The sequence below is a fragment of the Balaenoptera borealis genome, assembly GCF_965194805.1.
Source record: "Balaenoptera borealis genome assembly, chromosome: 3".
Taxonomy (NCBI): domain Eukaryota; kingdom Metazoa; phylum Chordata; class Mammalia; order Artiodactyla; family Balaenopteridae; genus Balaenoptera; species Balaenoptera borealis.
This window is the reverse complement of record NC_138866.1, coordinates 65,990,154-66,009,114: the sequence shown is the minus strand read 5'-3', so window position 1 is coordinate 66,009,114 and position 18,961 is coordinate 65,990,154. Positions and strand designations below refer to the sequence as shown.

Here is an 18,961-nt window from a genome sequence, read left to right as displayed (position 1 = left end):
ACAATGAGATACCACTACACAGCTATAAAAATGGCTACAATGAAAAAGACTGACCACACCAAGTGTCCATGATGATGTGAATCCACTGGAACTTTCATACACTGTTGGTGGGAATGTAAAATAGTACATTTACATTTGGAAGACAGTCTGGCACATTCTTAAAAAGTTAAAGATGCACTTACCATACACTCTAACTCTTCTGCTCCTAGATATTTATCCAAGAGAAACAAATATATATCCACATGAAGACTTACATACAAATATTCCTAGCGGCTTTATTTTATATTATCCAAATGCTGGAAAGAACTCACATGTCCACCAAAAGGTGAATGGATAAACCAAATTGTAACTATGCAATGGAATACTTCTTAGCAATAAAGTGGAATGAATTATTAAATCTTAAAATGAATTATTAAATCTTGAGAGTGAATTATTAAAATGAATTATTAACTCTTAAAATAATAGTGCTGAATGAATGAGGCAGACAAAAAGGGTACAACCTGTGTAATTCTATGTACATACAATTATAGAAAATGCATACTTTACTAGACAGAGTAGATCAGTGGTTGCCTGGACATGGGTACTGGGAGAGAAAGGGTATGGAGAGAGAGACAGATTAAAAAGGAAATGAGGAAACTTTGGGAAGTAATGGAATGGTCTTTAACTTGATTATGGTGAAGTTTTCACAGGTATATACCTAGATCAAAACTCATCAAGTTGTGCACTTTAAATATGTTCAGTTTATTGTGCATCGGTTATACTTCAATAAGGTTATTAAAAAAAGAATGATGTATTCATGAATTGCTTTCTGATATTGGATTATACTTTCCAGAATAGTATTTTTATAAGAAGATAACCCTTTTTTAAAAAAATTATTTATTTATTTATTTATTTCTGGCTGTGTTGGGTCTTCGTTTCTGTGCGAGGGCTTTCTCTAGTTGCAGAGAGCGGGGGCCACTCTTCATCGCGGTGAGCGGGCCTCTCACTGTCGCGGCCTCTCTTGTTGCGGAGCACAGGCTCCAGACGCGCAGGCTCAGTAGTTGTGGCTCACGGGCCCAGTTGCTCCGCGGCATGTGGGATCTTCCCAGACCAGGGCTCAAACCCGTGTCCCCTGCATTGGCAGGCAGACTCTCAACCACTGCGCCACCAGGGAAGCCCGATAACCTTTTTTAAATGCCTGAAATGTCACAGTTTCCATGTATAGTTGTTTTCAAATCCCTTTTTCAAAGTCTCTCTTTGTTTTTTTAACTAAAGATACCTTTTTGAACAACGAGATGAGCAATGTCTCTTCCTTGTGCCAGTCTGAGTGACTACTGATGTTTGGAGTTCAGATGGAAACTTGAAGCATAATCAGTTCAGTTATTTGCTTTCTTTCCTTACTTTTGCCACGTCTGCTTGTATGACCTGAAGCAGCAAATTGTTTTCACATTTAAAGCTATTTTTAAATAATTTGGCTTAAAGTCTATATAGAGTATAGTATAGAATTTGGTCATAGATCACTTTTCTAATCAGAAACTCTTATTTGAATAACATTTAAACCCAATCTTCCCTTTAAAGTATATCAATGCTTTGAAAACCTTGTTAAAGTCTGAAATTAGATGGCCTATATAAATATTGATGTGCCATACTTTCAACTTATTAATTGAAAAGTAGCTGACTTTTATTCCCAGGAATGTCAGGTTTGTAACAACAGATAACTTGATTAATACATAAAGGATGTTTAAAACAAAAGAATATCCTTTAATTTAAAAAGAAGACAGAAAGTGGTTTTTTGAAGATTTTTGCAAACTACTTTCCTACTCTTTATTATTTTTAATCTTTTGTAGATATTTTAAAGTTCTGTAGTTGTTATTTTTTGTTTTAGCTCATTTATACCCCATGGCTTTAGTAATTTTAATACTGTAGGTTAGTTTGGATCTCTACAATAACACCAGTTGTCTTTTACAAATTGAATGTATCAAGCAATAATGATTTTTATTTTTTGTTATTTATTTTGAAATATAAGATAGGAACAATAAATTATCTTTAACTGTATCTGTTTCAAGCATTAAAAAACATTTGGTAGAATATGGGTGTTGCAGCTGTTGAACTGTTGTTTAAACATTATTTCTCACACTGTGCCTAATGGATTTAATTATGGTTCACACACTTGTTTCTTTATCATCTCTTCAGATGGAGGACTATACAGATACATTGTAAACCACCATGAGAATGTGTTATTAGGCTGTCTTTGCGGATGAAAGTATTTTCTAATTATGTTGTAAAAGTTCCTTGCAAATAAATTCCATTAATTACTGGCTTTCTCTTGTAGTTCACTAATCTAGTTACTCACCGAGATCAAGTACAAAAGAAAGCCAACATATTCAGACTAAAAGGCCTTATTGTGACTGGACCCAAAGGTCAACAATAGTGATTAGTCTAAAATCCATTTAACATGGAGAAGAACCAATCAAAAATATTTCTTCAACTGTTTCCCAGCCCCTACTTGTCCATAGGGAGCTTCTACTTTAATTGAGGACACTAAACTATCACAAAGTAAATGTTAAAATGCATAAGAGCCAAACTCTAAGTACATTAGTAGTTTTAGGGAAATGGGTTGGAGAAAGAAGATCTGGAATCAGGTTTGAAGAATAGGGGGTTAAATAGGAGGAAATAATACGAGCAAAGAAATGAGTGTAAGTGGGCGGAATATAGTGTCTCCTGGGGAGCTGTGGGAAAACTAGCCTACTTAGAGATGTAGTTTCATATTTGGATGTCATGGGTAATAGGATAATAGCATGGGAAAAACTGATCAGATTACAGAGGGCCTTGAATGACATGAAGTGCAGTTCGACCTTGACACAACAAGCAGTCATAAGATTTAAAAAATATATTTTTATCTATAATACATGCCTTCCAGACAAAATTTTAAAGGTATAAAAAGACATTCCATGAAAAATAATTCTCCCTTTTAATAGAGCCTAACAAACTGATTACAAAATTTATGTGAAGAGTAAAGATCCAAGAATAGCTAAGAAACTCCTGAAGAAGAAGAAAAATAAGCAGGAAGACAAGGAGGCCAACTTGTCCTACCAGATATCAAGACACTATAAACTGACAGTAATTAAGATAGTGTTAATAAAAGATAGAAAATTGACAAATAGAGAACCTAGAAACAGTGTGTGCATATTTGACTATTTGATTTACCACAAAATGGGTATTGCAGATCATTGGGGAAACAGTGCTGGGACAGAAAAAATTGGATCCCTACCTTATGCCATATAAAAATCAATTTTAAAAGTAAAAATTATAAAATTTTGCAGAAAATATAGGACTTCGTGACCTTAGGAGTGAAGAATCTCTTAAGATATAAAAGGTACTAATCATAAAAGAAAAGACTGATAAATTTGGCATGACATTAAAATTAAGAATGTCTCTTTGGTAAAGGACATCATATAGAAATTGAGGAGATAAATTGTAAACTGAGAGAACATATTGCAGTGCCTATAACTAGTTATTCCTAAGAATTCAAGAATTCCTACAAATCAGTAAGAAAATTTAGAAAGGATAGCTTAATTGAAAACTAGGCAATAGAAACAAAACAGGCATTTCACAAAAGAGAAAACATGAATGGCCAGTAAACATAAGAGAAGCAGCTCAGTCCCAGTAGTAATGAGGAAAATGCAAATCAAAACCAATGAGAGGCCATTTATACTCACTGGATTGTAAAAATTAAGAAGTCTTATAGACCAAGTATTAGAAGGGACATATCCTAGACATTGGTGGTAAGATGGTAAACCACCACTTTGAAGAACACTTTGTTATAATATTACAGTCACATAACCTACTACTCTGTTCTTGGTATTTCCTAGAGGATTTCTTGCACATGTGCACTGGAAGACATGTACGAGTGTTCATAGCAGCACTGTTCGGAGTAGCAAAAGCCTACAAATAACCCAAATGTCTGGCAATAGAAGAATGGATAAATTCATTGTAGTGTAGTCACACAGTAGAATATTCTGCAGCAGTGATAATGAATGAACTACAGCTACTTTTTAAAAATGGATGAATCTTAGAAACGATGTGCAAAAATAGCAAGTTACAGAAGACTATTTACAGTATGGAGATCCTATTTCAGCAACACCTTTGCAAAGACATCTTATAAAGCTCAAAAACAAGCAAAACCAACTAATTTCTGATTTAGCCATATAAACATATATGATAAAATTTTCTTAAAAACTCATAGGAATGATAAACATTAAAATCAGGGAAGAGTTACTTTTAGGGTGAGAAACAGGGGAGTGAGGCATGAAAGGAACACAAAGGTAAATACAGTGTTGGTAAACTAGTTTTTTTTTTTAACTTGTGAGGATGGGTGGAGTCACTGATATTGTTTTGTTTCTTGTACATATTCACTTGTACATATTCTTTTGTGTGTATGATGTAACCTTAAAAATATCATTTGTAGAAAAAAATGTATTTCCTCCTTCTACTCAGTCAACCACCCATTTCCCTTCCACAGAGCCTTGTTAAATAAATTGTGGAACATCCCTATAGCGGAGTATCATGCAGCTTTTGAAAGAGAATAAAGCACCTCCATATGTTCTGAAATGGAATGATCCCTGGGTTATGTTGTTAAAAGAAAAAGTGTACGTGGAAAGCTACAACCTGCATTAAAACATACACACATGCATACGTGTTTGTGCATGCATGTGTCAGCTATCTCAGTAAGATAACGAAGAAACTGGCTCTCATAAGTTCTTGACTCTGGAAGTGACTTATGGAAGCCATGTTTTTAAAAGGTTGATCCAGCCATATGTAGGAAGTGAGGGCCGTGGTGATGGGCTGGGGGTACGAGGGAGGGGAATTCAGTAACAAAATCTGGGAAAATAGGGAGACCAGCTGGAAAACCATCACAGGAAGAGCGCCCTAAGGGAACCAGGGCTGGAGAAGGGTGATGGAAGAGCGTGAGGAAGTGAAATGTGTATTTTGGCACCATAAATGATTTAGCAGTTCATTCTGCCTAGTTGCTGTTGCCAAAACCCAACAGTCTAAAAAGTCATGTGAAACTACATTTTTAATCTATTGAATGCAACTTATTTTATTATGACCTGTTAAATTCAAGGTGTGGTCATGGAATGTCACAGCCCAAATAGATGGTCTTAAGATTTTGTGGAAACACCTTTTACATTAAAGCCACAGAGGGAGAAATCTCTACAAAGTCTGAAGTTCTCCCTGATTTACTCTGTATAAACTATATTTTGATCTTTCATCCTGAGAAGGACTTAATTGATAAGTGTATGGTGGGATTATACAAATGTTTGCCGACTAATGTGCCCTTTGTAGCAATGGCAAAAATACCCTCCTAACTGGATATTCTAAGAAAAAGTACTTTTAAGGCAGAAAATATTATATTATTCTCTTGATACCTATAATTAAATTTAATGAAAATGTTATAAACTTTTTCTTCCACCCAATCGCATTATGATATGAATTTTTAAATATGTATCATATGTATCCACAGTTATGAATTGATTTTTCTTAAATTGCCCCATCCATGATTGGCATGCCCATATTTTTACTAATTTTTAGTGGAATCTGCTGGCAATCTAAAATAAAATAGTCCGATCCACTTTTTCTTCTTCCCCTCTTCTTATGCTTCTCTTCTTCTGCACTTCTTGCCATCATTACTCTTCTTACACTTGCTCTTTTAGCCAGAATGAAGCCAGGAGCTAGTTGTGTGCAGACGTATTGATTGTAGTGTTGTGTGTGTGACTCTCTGCTGTCCTGTTTTCCTGAACCTCGGATGGAGTCATCACTCTCACCAGTACAAATCAATTACTTCTTGTTGAAGTACCTGAGTCTTTCAACATCCGTTGTCCTTTACATCATTGATGGGACTCAGAAGAGATTCACTTGAAGTTTTTTTTCTCTCATACCACAGGGATTTTCTAAAACTTGTGTTATTTTCTGCGGCCCAGAGATTGTTTCGTTTTCCTGCAAGAGGAGGGAAAAAAGGGATCTAAGTGCTTCCTGTGATTGCATAAAGTTTATTTTAGGAACAAAAATCTGTGCTCTTTTCTTTTTTTTCTATTACGCCCAATTTTCCTTGCTGAAGAATTTATAGGGAATGTTGGGTGATGTTTGCTCCTTTTTTGCACCAAGGAAATGTTTCTTTTACTGATTAGAAAGTTTTAAAATAAATATCCTATGACCCTCTAGTTAAAATGTTTTGTGGAGGGAAAAAACATTGTTCTAAGTCTATCTCTTTACTCTTTAATTAGTGTTCAGACTATTGCTTGAAACAGTTAACATTATTTAGTCTCCCTCTGCACTAACCAATTTTTATAAATAGTATGCATAAAATCAATAAACAAAAATATCAAAACTTTTTATTAGTTTATGCTTTTTATGGTGAGGAGAGAGTTTATACTGTCTTGAATTAGTGAGTAATTGTTTTCTGTTGAACCGGGAGGATTTCTTATCCTTTCTAGGGAGGAATTTTCATATAAACAAGCTTTTTGTATTTATCTAAAGCTTCCAATTAACTACATTTTACAATGAATATAAAAAATGAAGATTCATAATAACCACTTCCTGTTAGTAAAGAATAAGACACGGGAGCTATTTAGTCAAGTAGCCTTTTTATAAAATGAAATATTGAAAGGACAGGAAAATATGCCATCTGAGTGTTTAGGCTGGAACCTGTATAATCCACTTTTATTTCTGAATGATGGCTTTATTGCCATGCTTTTGAGAACGCTTTAGTGTCCTGAGCTTTTAGAAACAAGTGTGTATGTGACTTGCTTGTACATTTTCTGAGACCATATTTTCCAAATGCAGAATAGCTGCTGCCACTTCAGTTTTGGTTTCACTTCACAACTCTGTTAATAAAAATCCTTGTTGCAAGCTAATTTTCCTTGACAATTCATAGCAACCCTAACATGCTACTATTTTAAACAATAAATGAAGGAGATATCAGTTCCCATGTAAATAAGAACATTAGTCACCATCTCCGAAACTGGTTTGAAGAAGGAGGAGAGGGTAGATTTCCTGATGATGTGAGAGACCGAACTGTGGGTATAATTCCTTTTGGTAGTCAATTTATCTGTGCAGGAAAGTAGCTTACCAACATGAATTTCTTTCCCTTTATTTTTTCATATATTGGTAAGCTTAAGGTACCCATTTTCTCAGGTAGAAGAAATAGGTTTGGGAAGTTCAATAAATTTGCCTAGGTAAGATTGTCAAAGAAAAATAAACCCAAAGAAACTCAGGAATCATGATAAGCTTTTATTAGCTGGAACAGTCCATAGTATTAAGTGGATATCAACTGATGGAGGTAAGATTCTACTCACATTGCCCTACATTACCCATCAGAATTTCTTTGCTTTACTGTCTGGAATACTAGATACGAATTTGAAGGGAAATTGTAATTGAAACAACTATACCAGATAAATTAGAATAACCGTAAGTGACATTCTTGTTGAATTAAATATTAGTCAAGGTATAATTTTGACTCATTTCTTTTATTCATTTACTATTACCCTCCTCTGAAAGATTTATTTTAGAGCTTTAAAGAAATATTTGCTTTCTCCCAAATCCATTGCTCTGTCTTTTTAAAGAATAAAGATTGGGGGAAGCCCTCAAGAGAGGTAGGCATCTGGGAGGAATAAGGAGTTTGCCTCTTGATTTCCCCACTGTGGAGGGTAGTGGGGAGGAAGTGTGGAGTGCTTGAAGTGATTAAGTTTGCCAGGCCATCTGGTCATCAGGAAAAGGCTATGTTTTCAGTTTCACAGTGAATGAGGAGTTTATTAAAGAAGGAGAGCATTTAGTTTAAGAAAGCAAGGAATCATATTTTGTGTCTGCCACTAAGAGCTTCAGCTTGCTTAATGTAAAAAGAAGGGTCACCTGTGGACAACTCTGCTCATCAGTGTGACTCTATAATGATGCTGCCGTCTGTATCACTAGGGAGAACTTGAAGACAATGGTTTGGGAAGATGAGCAAACATGCAAGGGTGGCCACTTGGAATAGAGTTATTCCAGTCCCCTAAGGTCTCTCCCCACCACCATACAATCTTTACGGAGGGAAGAAAATGAGCCAAAGGGGTGAATTTTTCTCAGGCCAAAGAAAGAAATCAGAGCGCCTGGTTCCTTAAAGTTTACTGCCAGAGTCTCTGATGCAGGTATCAGGTGGAAAGCCATGAATCAAGTGTAATTGATTAACATCCATCCACTCTTCTATTTATTGAACTACTTTATGCTTTAAAAGTTAAAACCAGGCTCATGTTTTATTTACCACTTTTTAGGTAAAGCCCTAAGTTCAAGAGAGGCTATGGGGAGAAAATCAAGAATAGGAAAAGAAATCAAGGCAGAAAGCGTGTCTCTGCACTGAACATTGAGATTCGAAGTCTGGCAATGGGCAAGGGCCTGCAGGTAATGAAGAGCTTGGAGGTGAGTCCATCTGTTGCCACCTGTTATCATCTTTGCAAGTAATTAATACAGTTCTCTGATGCTACCTGAATTATCAATAAATCTTGAAAGCTCAAATCCTGGGATGTGGTTTGGATTGAGCAGCCTGAAAGTTTTTAAAGGATTTGTGGAACTTGCAGTTCCACAGAACATTGCAGTTTGTTTCATTCAAGGTACAGCTAATTACTGGGTATAGGAAGAAATTTTCCTGACCTTTTAAGAGACTGTTGCCCAGACGGTCTTGGGTTTATTAGGCGTGCTTGTCAAGGTGAGAATTCTTTTTGATTTCATTTGAAGCTGCCAGTATGAATGGGGTGGGGGGGGAGGGCGAGGAGTGGATTGCCCTTCCAAGAAGGGCAAGAAGAATGGAACGTGCAAAGGCTTGAAGACTGAGAGTTTAGTCGGCTTCCACACCACAGATGAGAAAGTCAGGGTGGCTGAGGCTGGGCTGGCCTGGGGCTGAGCAGAGGTGAGCCAGCAAGGGGCGAAGGGCCAGGTCATGAAGGGCTTCCTGCCATTCCCTAGAGGTGATAAGGAACCATTGGAATGTGAGCAGGCAGCCCTCCCTGTCTGCTGGCACCCTGGCTCGCAGTCTTCTCCCTCCATTCTCCCACACTCCTTGAGTGCACTGCCTCAGCATACATGTGGGCAGACAGCCCACAGACGCACCTGCACCTCATTCTCTGCCTCCACTCTCCTGACTCTGTTCTCATTCAGATCTGCTCTGCATCTGAACTCTGAAACTCCCCTAACTGTGAATTTAGTAATTTACCATTCTTCTTGTTCCCACATTCTGTTAACCTTCACTGAACTTGGCTCACATGATGATGGAGTCTGGCAAGTCCAAAATCTGCAGGGTGGGCTGGTAGGCTGGAGACCCATGGAAAACTCTGGTGTTGCAGTTCAATTCCAAAGGCTGTGTATTGGCAGAATTCCTTCTTGCTTGGGGGAGGTCAGTCTTTTGTTCTATTAAGGCCTTCAACTGATTGGCTAAGGCCCACCCACGTTATGGAGGGCAATATGCTTTACTTAAAGTTTACTGATTTAAATGTTAACCTCATCTGAAAACACCCTCACAGAAACATCCAGAATAACGTTTGACCAAATGAATGGGCACCGTGGCTCAGCCAAGTTGAAACAGAAATAACCATCACACCTTCTTTTCTTCTCCAATCTAGACCTACACAGTAAATGTTCATTTGCTTCTCCCTCACTCCCTTACCTTGTATAACCACTGTACCCTACTTTGTTCATGGCAAAGCTTTTATCACTTCTGCAGTTGGCTTCCTCTCCTCCTGAAACTGCTCAGCAACACTGTAGAAAACCACACACTCAAGTGTAAGGCTGCTACAATAAATGTGTGGTTTCCAGCTTCAATGGGGTCCTCGGGGTTGCTGGGTGCTGCTTGTGTGTCCCTGGTCAACTCCCTTTCCGTTCCCACAGAGGCTATTTCAGACATCTACAGTTCTGGGGAATCCCTTACCCATCCCAGTCTCTCTTCCTCCGCAGATGAGCTTACCTGTTACAACACAGTGGAATCGTGGATTTTGAGCATGAACCACCTCAACTTGCTGCTCTGCTCCCTGTCTGAACCATCTGAACGATCTTGGCTTGCCCAATAACAATACTGGGAGCAGATAAAGATCCCAACAGGCATTCACACTTTGTCCTCAGAATTCATCCAGAGCAACTCTGCCTCTTCTCACTTTTGACTTTCCTGGTGCTTTGATTCCCTGCCCCACATCTCTCTAACTCTCATTTTCCAGCTTGTCTCTTCAACCAGTGGCTTAGTTTGAACTCAGCTTGCTGGCTTTGACCTTCACACTTCTCAAGGTCATGTGTTCTGGTGGCTGCTGTATTCAGGGAGGAAGGAGGTGGCAGTGGCTGGGGAGGCCTGCATTCAATTCCTGTCCCTGGGACTCCGCTAGACAGCACGGAAGCCAGAACTGCAGAGTCCCTCAGGATTTTGGTGGCGCCACATGGAACATGACATCCTGTAGTTCTCACGACTAGTCTCTCAGCAGCCAGCCAATACTTGCAGCAATTATCAGTCTCCAAGGGGACTTTCTGGCACCTTCTGGTGTACCAGTGTACCAAGAAGCCGTTGAAAAAAAGTATGTCAGTACAGAGGGTCTCTGTGGAGGGGGACATGCAGTTTGGATCTCCTCCAGACACACATGATCCGCCCATATAGGCCGGAAATGGTTAGCTCACTACCTAGGACCCTTTGAAGGACAGAGAGCATTACCACCTCCTCCTGACTTCCCCTGCCTCCTCACAGTGGTCCATTCCATCTTTCAACTTGCCTCACCTGCTAAATGTCCACTTTCAACTACTATATCTGACCCAACAACCCAGGGTGGTAAATCAAATAGGATTTAGAAATGGTAGGACATGGTGTCTGGATGTGGTCGGGCAGATGGCACCAGTCATGGGAAGATGGCAGTAGGAAGAGGAGCAGGGTATTTTAGGAGGAGGATGATAGCTGGTTTTGGCCATGTTAAGTCTCAGGTGCCTGTGGAGCGTGTGTAACCACTGTAATGTCTTGAGGGGTTTTTATTAGGCCTTGCTCATACAGCCTGACTTACTCCCTTCCCTCGAGGCTACGTGAGTTCACATTTCATCTTATAGGTTGCTAAAGCAAAAGGAACAGTACTGATCACCTAATCCCAGTCATTTAAACGAGGGGATTTATTATGTGTAACTGAAAAGACCCTGTTACAGCAGGAATTACATACACACATCAGAGATAGGTCCCAGCTTGTGGCAGTGACAGCCATCTCTCAGTTTTTGTCCTGTAATCTCTCGTCATCTTTGCCCAGCAGTTGGTGGTCTGAGGTTCATCCCTAATGAAGAGACTCAGGTGCTAGTGAGCCAATAGTGAAGTATTGGAATACACCTCTGTAGTTACTGACTACCTATTTTATTCTTTGGGTCAAATGCATAGTTTCTGCAGAACTATTAAGTAAGGTTTCTCAAAAAGACCTCTGCATGTATATTCATCATCTAAGCAAGTCATAAAATTGCTCCTTCAAATGCTAGCCAGTGAGGGGAGAATGCAGTGAGGACAGCTCCTAACTGCACTGCTAGCATCTGGGAGGATCAGAATTGTCATCTGCTATTTGCAACATTGGTTGGCATCAGAAACAGGCATGGAAGAAAACATTTGCTGATACAATCTCCTGAGTCTTATCTCTAGATGGAGAAGCCGGCTCATTTCCCGTATAAAGGCCCACTCTTAAAAGGCCGTTTCATGAATTCATGATGGCAAATGCTGTGTGTGTGTGTGTTGGGGGGGGGTGTATGTGTGTGAGAAGACCTTGCAGACCTCTTTACCATCAGAATGATAGTGTCAGGAAGGCAGCTCTGTGTCCAGCCTGGAGCTCAGAAAGGAGACTGGGCTTCAGATAGAGCTTTGGGAGTCATTACACACTGGTGGAGGTTGGAGCATTTTTTTCTTTCTTAGGTACCTTTTGTATTCTTCAGCTCCCAAGTTCCTTAATTTCAGTATTAGAAATTCATATTCTCCTTAACTGTGCAAAGATTCAGCAAGACATGTGACTCTTTAAGGAGTTATTGAGTTTTTCTTCCATTATCACAGTTGTGAACAACCACTGCTGTAGGGTATAAGTAACCTTTTTAAGTGGAAAAATAAGGGGAGGGAACATTGTCAAATTTTAAAAGAGGCATATTTTAAAACTATTTTTGTTAATTTCAGAAAGATTAGAGAGGTTTCTAAATGTCTCACAAGAAGGAAATCCTTGAAAAGTTTGCAGTCACCAAAAAGAGAGTCAATAGAATGCAGAGAAAAATGGACAAGTCAATTGTCCTACTTTTTAAATACTAAAGTAAATCTAAAGGTGCACCCAAGTACAGAATTACAGAGAACTAAATGAATGACTGAACGGATGAATGTATGAGTCAGTAAATTCTCCTTGAGAGTAAGTTAAGCTCTTTCGGATGTCCCTTATCTTTCTCAACCTACTTACAAATGAATGGATGTTGCTTCTTTAGTGCCCAAGGGTCTTCCATTACTTCTAATCCCAAAGTAAAAAATGATAGGTCCAATATCCCTATTAACTCAGTAGTTAATGCTGCATGATTTCAGCAAGTGCCACCAAGGAACTGCTGTCAGTCACCAAGTTTTCTTTTTTATTTTTCTCTAACGTATAGAGCTGCTCTAGATAATATACGCTTTTCATCAGATTATACTGATCTGCAAGAGAGGTAGTGTCCCCGGGCCAGGAGACCAAACTTTCAAGGTTGGTGGCAGTAGATTTTACAATGATGAAACCAAATATGTTTTGCTGAGAATATTGATAAAACTATTCATTTTTACTGAGGGCTCTTCACACTGATAGATGGTCAAATACAAGAAGCAAAATAAATATGGATGATCCTGGCATTACTGCTGCTGGCACTTTTTTATTACTTTAATATTTTTCTGTAGAGTCACTAGGTGTGTATGGGTGCCAAACTGCGTTTAATTTTCCTTTGCCTCCCAGAATTGCACTTGTTAGTTTTATGTACTAATTCTTAAAGGAAAAGATATTTTTCTATATGAAGATGTGATGCTTCAACTAGATAATGACTGCTGCTTTCTAAATACATTAGTTTAATGAGATAGGCAGATTAATTGAAATTTGGAATTACTGAAACCTTCTTAAACAAAATTTTTATAATTTCCTGCCTTAATAAATTATATTCAGTATAGTCTTTTTATTTTCCTTTGATTAATCTGGATTTTTGTCTTGCTTCAAGGTATAAAGAATCATTTATACTTCTATTATAATATACATATATATGTATGTATATACATACATAGAGGGAGAAAGTAATTTCCCTCTCTTTATTTTCAGGGTCTAGCCCCAGAATTGCATTTAAAACAATAGCTAAAGTCCTTTTTTGTCCATTTGTTTTCTTCTGGTTGTCTCTTTAATCCAAGGGCTAACTGAGTACTGCCCCAAATTCAGTTTCAGTGGGAATTTAGTTATTTAAAAGGTTTTAAAATCACTGTTGATCCTTTTTTCAAATTTCAATTGGAAGTCGTACATTTTAATAAGATATGCTTACATTGCTGACTAAGCCAAGCAAATGATTGTCCCCTGAGTTCTAGAAAGCAAGTATTTTAAAGCAAAATCCTAAATTAGATTACCTTAGATTTGCATTTATCTGCTGGTGGAATGCTATAATCATCTCCAGTCTTTCTCCTAACTCTTCATTCATTGTTCAGGCAATGAATATTTATCGAGTGTCTACAGCCTGTCAGACAGCATGTGAGATACTGGGGAACACACAGATGACAATCCACAATCTTGCTTTCAGTGTACTTATAAAGCCAGTGGGACTTCAGGCAGGGATTCTCTCTTCAGCATCACTGGCTGATAGAATCAAGGCTAGATTTCAAGTTGATTGTTCTCAGTCAATAAAACAAAATCTTAGCAGCCTTCCTGAAAAATTCAAATACTCTGGCTGCAAAAGTTTACAGGAGGCTTCAACAGACGATGGAATGAGATCAATGGTTTTCAAACTCTAGCTTGCCTGGAATTACTGGAGGGTTTGTTAAAACACACATTGCTGGGCCCTACCCCAGAGGTTCTGATTCAGTAGGTCTGGAGTTGGAGGGAGGGGGTTGGTTTGCGTTTCTAAGACGTCCCCAAGTGATACAGATGATGCTGGTTTGGGGGCTACACTTTGAGAACCACTGGCCTAAAGTATTTGCTTCCTTACTAGGCTATCCTTCTGGTGATGACCTCGACGTTAACAGTAATAAAGATAGAATAGCTCACACTTAGTGAGTTCTTGTGTGTGTCAGGTATCTTGCCCTTCACATCCATCATTACATTCATTTCTCACACAACTTAATGAAATAGTTGTGATCACTACCCTCATTCTATAGATGAGGAAACAAACATTTGGAAAGGTTAATTAATTTGCCCCATGTCACAGAGCTAGTAAGTGACCAAGGCCAGGATTTGAACTTAAATCTTTCTGACACACATCTGTGCTCCAGCCACCATGCTCTTCTGCCTTCCTGTGATGGCCACCACACCTGGGCAGTGACAGTGCAGTCGTAATCTCCTTGGGAGACACCAAAGAGACATCTGTCAGACCTGTCTCCACGTGTGCCTGCACCTAGGGGACTCTGAGTAGACGGCTCTGTGAGCTGTCACGGGAAAGAGATAGCAAAACTTCCTTTACTCATTTATTCTAGTGGCTAATAAGCTTTTTGCAATGGGAAATTTTCTTTTTAATTGGATGAAATGTTTCCATTTTACAGATTTTAAAAGTCTTTAAATCACCAAGAATTAGATAACCGTAGCACAGTAGTACACTCGGTTGAATTGACCACAGCTCTAGATGAAACAGGATTTGACAGTGAGGGCTAGAACAAGGTTCGCTTTTTCCAGAAAGTCATACACCCCCTCTCCAATCCTCATGCACTTACAACCTATTTCAAAAGGTGTCTGTGAAATTAGTTTGAGCTTTCCTAACCTGTCTGAGTTAAAGTACTTTTTGCATAGCTCCTGACTTAAAAATAATAATTATCTAGTATTATTAATTAGTAGTTCTCTCGAGGAGGGTCCAGTGATATTTCCCACACGGTAAGGAAAATCCAAGAATGTGCTGGTGGTTCATCAGCCTACTGGGAAGGGCCACCTTGCTTCCTGCTTGCTTCCCCAACATTGTAGAGGAATTCCTCCCATCTCCTAGCCTCGCATCAGGCTCTTCTCCCACCCACAGAGGGTGGAGAGCCCTTTCAGGTGGGCTATTATTATAATAATATGATATTATTATTATAAAACAGAGATATAGAAAACAACATAAAACGATTGTATGACAATTATTCTGAGGTGAACATTCTTGTCAAGTCAATAAATAGGACTTTGTCACCCACTGTGATGGTTAATTTTATGTGTCACCTTGACTGGGCTAAGGGATGTCCAGATAGCTGGTAAAACATGATGTATTTCTGAGTGTGTCTGTGAGGAGGGTGCCTCTGAAAGAAATTAGTATTTGAATCAGTAGACTGAGTGAAGAAGATTGCCCTTACCAATGCTCATTTTAAAAATCTGATGTGTCTTTAAGTCTTTTTCAACTTACAGATTGCCTTTCTATCCCTTTCTTTTCCTTAAAATTTATGTATTCCAGGCCATATGACCTTTAGAGTTTCCCCCAATCTGGCATCATCCAGTCCATTCAGAGCCTGAATAGAACAAAAAAGCAGAGGAAGGGGGCTTCCCTGGTGGCGCAGTGGTTGAGAGTCTGCCTGCCAAGGCAGGGGACACGGGTTTGAGCCCTGGTCTGGGAAGATCCCACATGCCGCGGAGCAACTGGGCCCGTGAGCCACAACTGCTGAGCCTGCGCGTCTGGAGCCTGTGCTCCGCAACGAGAGAGGCCGCGATAGTGAGAGGCCCGCGCACCACGATGAAGAGTGGCCCCCGCTTGCCGCAACTAGAGAAAGCCCTAGCACAGAAACAAAGACCCAATATAGCAATCAGTCAATCAATAAATCTTCAAAAAAAAAAAAAAAGCAGAGGAAGGACAACTTTGCTGTCTGCTTAAGCTGAGACATCCATCTTCTCCTGCCCTCAGACGTTGGAGCTCCTGATTCTTAGGCTTTGGGACTCAGACTAGGACTTATACCATCGGTCCCCAGATTCTCAGGCCCTCAGACTCACGCTGGATTACACCACTGGCTTTTCTCCAGCTTGCAGATGGCAGATCGTGGGACTTCTCGGCCTCCACAATCACGTGAGTCAATTCCTGTAATCAATCAGATAGATAGATAGATAGATAGATAGATAGATAGATAGATAGATTTGTATGTATGTATCTATAAATATCTTGTTGGTTCTGTTTTCTGAAGAACCCTAATACACCCACCCAGAGGTCCCACCTTCCCCACAAAAGTAACCATATCCTGACTTTATTATAATCACTTAGCTGCATTTTTTAGTGTTCTCCTGCATATGTGCATCCTTAGCACTATAGTTTAGTCTTGCTTATTTAAAAAATTCAGTGTGTCTTTAAGTCTCTTTTAACTTATAGATTTCCTCTCTGTCCCTTTCTTTTCCTTAAAATCTGTGGGGAAGAATCCAGGCCATTTGATCTTTAGAGTTTCCCCAAATCTGGATTGTGCTGATTGCAGTCTCTTGGTGCAGTGCAACATGTTCCCATGTCCTCTGTATTTCCTGAAAATTGGCAACTGGATCCAGACCCTGGATCAGACTCACTTTGGCAAGATTTTAGGTGGTATTTGGTAAGATCATAGAAGGCACGTGATATCTGGTTGTCTCTCTTTTAATGATAGGAACAACTTTGATGCTTAATGTGTACATCCTTTAACTCATTAGATTTGTAAAATGATGCTATTTTAATTCTATCTTTCTTTCCGTTTATTAGTTGGAATACATTTATAAAGAGATTCTTCATTATTATTGATTAATCAATGGTATAGTTCATGTAGGGAAAGAAAGATAAACGTGTGTTTCTTTCCCTTCATTTACTAATTCTCATGAATTAGTTCCCTGTCATACCTCAAAGTTGACCAATTCATTTTTTAAGAGATCATTTAAGAACTTATGGATTTAAACATAATTATTTGCTTAAATACATTGCATTTATTATTACTGAAACTCAAATTATCACATCTATATCAAATCATCACATTATACCTGGAATTTACCATTTCTCTAATAAGCCCCAGGTTCTTTTAGTGAGAAATTACATTTTAAAACCGTATCTAGTGCTAGGGATGCTCAGTCTTTGTGTCTAGGCCTTTTCAGTGGACACAGCTAGGAAAGGTATGTGTCTGTAGATACATATATACATCTATGCATATATTTTGCGTCTACTTTCCCCCATTTTTTAATAGTTGCACTTTGTCTACAGTGTTTCTTAGCCCTCACACAGTATTTGTTCCACAGGTAAAATATACTATATGTAATGTCCACCATCAGTCCTTATATCAGTGCCGCGCTAGCCATCTTGGTTGTCCGAAGCTCATTCTCAGGAAAGGGTCTTAGGAATAGTATTCCCTGAGTCCTTGCATGTTGCTAAGTTTGTCTGTGCCCCTTATACTTGAAAATGAGTTTTGCTGGATTTTAAATCCTCGATTCATACTTTCTTTCTTTGACTATCTTACTCTACTTCCTTCTGGGAAAAAGCATTGCTGTGGGGAAAAAAAAAAACGAATGGCAATTTCATTTTCTTTCTCTTATAATTCACGTATTCTTTTTTCTAGGTGCCCAAACAATTTTCCCTTCCTGTTCCTTCCCTTCCCAGGTACGGCCTCATGTTGGGTTGATCATTTGTGGTTGATATTCTCAGGTACATAGTGGGTTTTTTTCCGTATGTATTTCAAATATATATTTTTTTATTTTAGAAGATTTTTTTTCTTGAGTTATAGTTTTTAGTATTTGTTCTTTCACTTTGGCTTCTCTTCTGCAGGGACTCTTACCTATACATTCAAGCTCCCTTGTATATCTTTAATATTTCTCATTTTCTGTTGAACTCTTCAGAGTTTCCCCACAATCTGGCATCATCCAGATTCTTTTTGCTTTTTAAAATGTTTCTCTTTAGCACATTTTGTTTCTCTTAGGGCATTACTGTGTATTTGCGCTTATATTCCTTCTAGTTTACTCTTCATTTCTGAAATGATTTTCTCTTTTGTTTCTAATTTGTGTGAGCTCTCTCACCTCATTTCTGAGTTTTTCTACCTTTGATTTTTTTTTCAAGTCATCTATCATCTTAATGTCTTTGAACTCATTTTAAAGTATTAGGTTACAATTTTGTTCTATCAATATATTGCGGACATGTCTTTCTGGCTTGCTTTCCTTGCCTGTGGGATGCTATTGAGTTCATTATATTCTTTTTCCTTATGATAATTTGTATGGTATCTACCTTGATATTTTCATATAGCTCATTTTTAGTGAAATTAGTTTTTCTCAACTTTAGAATGTGGTGGGGGCTCAGCAAAGTGTTTACTTCACAGAGCCCCTCTTTTGTTGATTTTGCGTAGTGTTCAAATATGTAGCAGCTTGTTCTCTCAGCTTTCTTGGCTCTGTTTCCCTCCCCTACTTTGGTCTGAACTTTCTCTTTCCTTTGTCTCTGTTGTCCCTATTCTGCTCAATTTTGATTGCACTCCCAGCAGCTCCTCCCTAGTATGGGTCCCGTCCTAGAAGGGAGCCCTGATTTCACAGGGGCCCCTTCTGTCCTTCTTACTTCAGGCCCCTTGCACTCACTTGCTATTAGTGAAGGTAAAACCTGCCAGTTTTAGCTGCTGTTCTCAAATTGGTCCTCCATATTTTCCAGTGCTACCTATAAACTATATTGTGGTTTTTCTGTTCTTGGGTCAGTAAGTCAGAAGCCCCATTGCTTCCCTCTTCTTCCTCCTGCACAGACGGGCTACCATGCAGGTCTTACGAGTGTCGGTTTGTCCCCACCCATTTATATTTTGGGGTCCATGGGGATACTTTGTTATCTAGTTTTGTTTTAAATGTTGTCCATG

General features: G+C 38.7%; 1 protein-coding gene across 3 annotated transcripts in view; it reads left to right on the top strand.

Annotated features, from left to right (window-relative positions):
• Nucleotides 1-18,961, top strand: part of NUBPL (NUBP iron-sulfur cluster assembly factor, mitochondrial) — a 438,815-nt gene that overhangs the window by 347,124 nt on the left and 72,730 nt on the right. For all 3 annotated transcript variants that reach the window (XM_082384184.1, XM_082384183.1, XM_082384182.1), the window contains one exon: nucleotides 8,286-16,203. The gene's annotated coding sequence lies outside the window, so the exon portion shown is untranslated. The remainder of the gene's footprint in view (nucleotides 1-8,285; nucleotides 16,204-18,961) is intronic.